The following is a 5,112-nucleotide window of genomic DNA, read 5'->3' on the forward strand; positions in this document are numbered from 1 at the left end:
TTGGTTAGTTGGGTTGGTTGGGTCAGGTGGGTGGGTGGGTAGGTGGAGTGAGGGTGGGTGGGGTGGGTAGGTGGCAGATGGGTGGGGTGGGTGGGTGGGTGGGGTGGGTGAGGATGGGTAGTGGAGTGGGTGGTGGAGTGGGTGGAGTGGAGATGGGTGGGTGGGGTGGGTGGGGAGTGGGTGGGGGTGGGTGGGTGGGACAAGTTGGGTGAGGGGTGGAGTCGGGTGGGTGGGTGGAGTTGGGTGGGGGTGGGTGGGTGGGGGACAGATGGGTAGGGTGGTGGGTGGGTTGGGTGGTGGGGTGGGTGGGGTGGGTGGGTGGGTGGGATGGGTGGGGGGTGGGTGGGTGGGTGGGGTTGGTGGGGTGGGTGGGGTGGGTGGGGTGGGTGGGTGGGGGGGTGGGTGGGGTGGGTGGGGTGGGGTGGGGTGGGTGGGGTTGGGTGGGGGTGGGTGGGGTGGGGTGGGTGGGTGGGTGGGTGGGGTGGGTGGGGTTGGGTGGGGTGGGTGGGTGGATAGGTGGGGTGGGTGGGTGGGGCGGGTGGGTGGGGTGGGTGGGGCGGTGGGTGGGGTGGGTGAGGTGGGTAGTGGGATGAGTTAGGTGGGTGGGGTGGGTGGGTGAGGTTGGGGTGTAGGTGGGTGAGAGTAAGATAGGTGGTGGGTGGGCAGGTGGATGAGATTGGGTGGGTGGGGTGGGTGGGGTGGGTGGGGTGGTGGGGTGGGTGGGTGGGGCAGATTGGGTGGGATGGGTGGGGTTGGGTGGAGTGCGTGGGGTGGGTGGGGCAGCTGGGTGGGGAGTGGGTGGGGTGGGTGGAGTGCGTGGGGTGGGTGGGGTGGGTGAGTGCAGTGGATGGGTGGGGTGGGTCGGGACTGGTGGGTGGCAGGTGGTGGGGTAGATGGGGTGGGTGGGTGGGGGCAGGTAGTTGGGGTGGGTGGGAGTGCATGGAGTGGGTGGGGTGGGTGGGGCAGATGGGTGGGGTGGGTGGGGTGGGTGGGTGGGGTGGGTGGGTGGGGTGGGTGGGGTGGGTGGGGTGGGTGGGTGGGGTGGGTGGGGTGGTGGGGGTAGGTCGGGGTGGGTGGGTGAAGCTGCAGTCTGTGCAGCAGTGTGAGGAGGAGTCTGCGTGACGTCATTCACAATCACCAGGAGGGAGAGATGGGCTGAGTCATGGGGGAAGGGGAGGTGAGGGAGGAGGGATGGGGAGGGAGAGGGAGGAAGGGGAGGGGGGAGGAGGAGGTGGGGAGGGAGGGGGGAGAGGGAGGGAGGGAGGGAGAAGTGGGGAGGTGAGGAGAGGAGGGAGGGGTGGGGAGGTGAAGGGAGGAGGGTGGGGAGGTGAGGAGGAGGGTGGGGGAGGTGAGGAGGAGGGAGGGGGAGAGGGAGTGGGGAGGTGGGGGAGGAGGAGGGGTGGGGAGGAGAGGAGGAGGAGGAAGGGGGGGGAGGTGGGGGAGGAGGGGTGGGGAGGAGGGGAGGGGGGAGGGAGGTGGAGTGAGGAGGAGGAGGGTGGGGGAGGTGGGGGAGGAGGAGGGGTGGGGAGTGAGGGAGGAGGAGGGGAGAGAGAGAGGGGAGGGAGGAGGAGTGGGGAAGTGGGGAGGGGAGAGAGGAGGAGGGTGGGGGAGGTGAGAGAGAGGAAGAGTAGGGGAGGTGAGAAGAGGGAGAGGGGGGAAGTGAGGGAAGGAGGGTGGGGGGTGGGGAGGAGGAGGTAGGGGAGGAGGGGAGGAGGAGGAGGGAGAGGAAGGAGAGGTGGGGGAGGGAGGAGAGGAGGGAGTGGGGGGAGGTGAGGGAGGAGGAAGGTGGGGAAGAGGGAGGAGGGTGGGAGTGAAGGAGGAGGGGTGAGAAGGTGAGGAGGAGGGAGTGGAGGTAGAGGAGGAGGAGGGATGAGGGAGGATGGGGAGTGGAGGGGGAGTGGGTGAGTGCAGTGGTGGTGGTGAGTGGGTGGGAAGGGGTGGGGAGTGGAGAGGAGGTGAGGAATAGAGGATTGGAGTGGGGAGGTGGGTGGAGAGGTGGGAGGTGAAGTAAAAGGTGGGTGGAGTAGGTAAGGGTGAGTGAGTGGTACGATGAGGGTCAAGGTGGGTAAGGTAAGTCAGAGAGTGAGTGGGTGAGGTGAAGTGGAGTGGGTGGAGTGTGAGGACAGGGTGGTGGAGCAAGGTCAGGTGGGAGGAAGTGGGTGGTCAGGAGGTGGGTCAGGTAAAGTGAGTGAGTAAGGTAGTGAAATTAGATAAGTGAGGTGCGTAAAAGACGGTCGTCAGAAGTAAGTTGAGGAGTCAAGTAGGAGGGATGGGTGGGTGGGGTGGGAGGGGTGGGTGGGTGGGGGGAAAGTGGAGTGGGTGGGTGAGGTGGGTGGAGAAGGTAGGTGGGCAGGTGGGTGGGGTGGAGTGGGGTGGGTGGGAGGTGGGTGGAGTGGGTCAGGGTCAAGGTGGGTGGGGTGGGTGGGTGGGGTGGGTGGGGTGGTGGGTGGGGTGAGGTGGGTGGGTGGGTAGGTGGAGTGAGGGTGGGTGGGGTGGGTGGGTGGGGCAGGTGGGTGGGGGTGGGTGGGGGGTGGGGTGGGTGAGGGTGGGTGGGGTGGAGTGGGGTGGGTGGGGTGGGTGGAGTGGAGACGGGTGGGTGGGGTGGGTGGGGAGTGGGTGGAGGTGGGTGGGTGGGCCAGAATGGGGAGGGTGGAGTGGGGTGGGTGGGTGGAGTTGGGTGGGGGTGGAGTGGGTGAGGGCCAGGTGGGTGGGGTGGGTGGGTGGGTGGGTGGAGGGGTGGAGTGGGGTGGGTGGGTGTGGGGAGACGGGTGGGTGGGGTGGGTGGGGTGGGTGGGGTGGGTGGGGTGGGTGGGGTGGGTGGGGTGGGTGGGTGGGGCAGGGTGGGTGAGGTGGGTGGGGTGGGGTGGGGTGGGTGGAGTGGGTGGGGGTGGGTGGGGTGGGCAGGTGGGTGAGGTGGGTGAAGTGGGTGAGATTGGGGAGGTCAGGTGGGTCGAATTAGATGAGATTGGGAAAGTGGGAGGATTAGATCGTGAGATGGTGGGAATTCGTCAGATGGGTGGGGTGGGTGAATGAATGAGATTGGAGAGAATTGGGTGGAGATAGGGTGGGTGGGTGAGATTGGGGTGAAGGTGGGTGAGAGTTCGATTGAGGTGGAGTGTGGAGACGGGTGGGTGAGATTGGGTGGGTGGGGTGGGTGGGGTGGGTGGGGGTGGGTGGGGTGGGTGGGTGGGGCAGATGGACAGGGATGGGTGGGGTGGGTGGAGTGCGTGGGGTGGGTGGGGCAGGTGGGTGGGGAGTGGGTGGGGTGGGTGGGAGTGCGTGGGGTGGGTGGGGTGGGTGAGTGCAGTGGGGTGGGTGGGGTGGGTAAGGTGGTGGGTGGAACGCAGGTGGAGTGGGGTGGGTGGGAGTGGAGTGGGTGGGGGCAGGTAGGTGGGGTGGGTGAAATTGCGGGGAGTGGGTGGGGTGGGTGGGGCAGGTGGGTGGGGTGGGTGGGGTGGAGTGGGTGGGGTGGGTGGGTGGGGTGGGTGAGGTGGGGGGGTGGGTGGGTGGGGTGGGTGGGGTCGTGGGGGTGGGTGGGGAGGTGGGTGGGGTGAACACTGCTGTCTGTGCAGCAATGTGAGTCAGGAGTCTGTGTGACGTCATTTCATAATCACCAGAAGGGAGAGATGGGGCTGGGTCATGGGGGAAGGGGAGGTGGGGAGGAGGGATGGGGAGTGGGGGGGGAGGGAGGGGAGGGGGGAGGAGGGGGTGGGGAGGGAGGGTAGGGGAGGCAGGGGAGGGAGGGAGAATTAGGGGAGGTGAGTGAGAGGAGGGAGGGGTGGGGAGGTGGGGAGGAGGAGGGTGGGGAGGTGAGGGAGGAGGAGGGAGTGGGGGGAGGTGAAGGAGGAGGGAGTGGGGGGAGGTGATGGAGGAGGGAGTGGGGAGGTGAGGGAGGAGGAGGGGTGGGGAGGTGAGGAGGAGGAGGAGGGGTGGGGGAGGTGGGGGAGGAGGGGGAAGGGGAAGGAGGGGAGGGGTGGGGGGAGGTGGAGTGGGGAGAGGAGGGTGGGGGGGGTGAGGGGAGGAGGAGGGGTGGGGAGTGAGGGAGGAGGAGGGGTGGGGGAGTGGGGAGGGGGAGGAGGAGTGGGGAAGTGGGGAGGGGAGAGAAGGAGGAGGGTGGGGAAATTGAGTGAGAGGAAGATTAGGGGAGGTGAGAGGAGGGAGGAGGGGGTAGGGAGGTGAGGGGAGGAGGAGATGGGGAGGTGAGGGAGGAGGAGGGGTGGGGAAGTGAGGGGAGGAGGGGGAGGGAGAGGAAGGAGGAGGTGGGGGTGGTGAGGAGAGGGAGGGAGTGGGGGGAGGTGAGGGAGGAGGAGGGTGGGGAAGTGAGGGAGGAGGGGTGGGGGGTGAAGGGAGGAGGGTGGGGGGAGGTGATGGAGGAGGAGGGGGTGGGGGAGGTGAGGGAGGAGGAGGAAGGGATGAGGGGAGGAGAGGGGAGGGAGGGGGCCAGGGAGGACCCTTCCTATGGCTGGGTAGCTGGTAAGAATGAATGAAATATAGATGGGTGTGCGTTGACCCGACTGGAGTGGGAGTGGAGTGGAGTGGGGAGTGGGTGGGGAGTGGGTGGGGAATAGGTGAGGTGGGTGGAGTGGGTGAGATGGGTAGGTGGGGTGTGGTGGGGTGGGGTGGGTGAGAGTGGGTGGGGTGGGTGGGGTGGGTTGGAGTAGATTGAGGTGGGTGGGGGTGGGTGGGGGTGGAGTGGGTGAGGTGGGTGGGGGTGGTGGGTGGGTCAGGTAGGTCAGATGGAGTTGGGTGGGTGGGGTGGGTGGGGTGGGTGGGGTGGGTGGGGTGGGTGGGTGGAGGTGGGTGGGGTGGGTGGAGGTGGGTGGGTGGGGTGGGTGGGGTGGGTGGGGTGGGTGGGGTGGGTGGGTGGAGACTGGGTGGGTGGGGTGGGGGGTGGGTGGGTGGGGTGGGTGGGTGGGTGGGGTGGGTGGGTGGGTGGGTAGGGTGGGTGGGGTGGGTGGGTGGGGGGTGGGTGGGGTGGGTGGGTGGGGTGGGTGAAGATGGGTGGGTGGGGTGGGTGGGGTGGAGTGGGGTGGGTGGGTGGGGAGTGGGTGGGGTGGAGTGGGGTGGAGTGGGTGGGGTGGGTGTGAGGTGGGTGGGGTGGGTGGGGTGGGT

At 68.0% G+C, this 5,112-nt stretch overlaps 1 pseudogene; it reads right to left on the reverse strand.

Moving 5' to 3' along the window:
- Window positions 1-309: 309 nt before the first annotated feature.
- Window positions 310-4,401, reverse strand: LOC121861566 (annotated as a pseudogene).
- Window positions 4,402-5,112: the final 711 nt, after the last annotated feature.

This window comes from Homarus americanus, unplaced genomic scaffold, assembly GCF_018991925.1.
Source record: "Homarus americanus isolate GMGI-L3 unplaced genomic scaffold, GMGI_Hamer_2.0 scaffold24260, whole genome shotgun sequence".
Taxonomy (NCBI): domain Eukaryota; kingdom Metazoa; phylum Arthropoda; class Malacostraca; order Decapoda; family Nephropidae; genus Homarus; species Homarus americanus.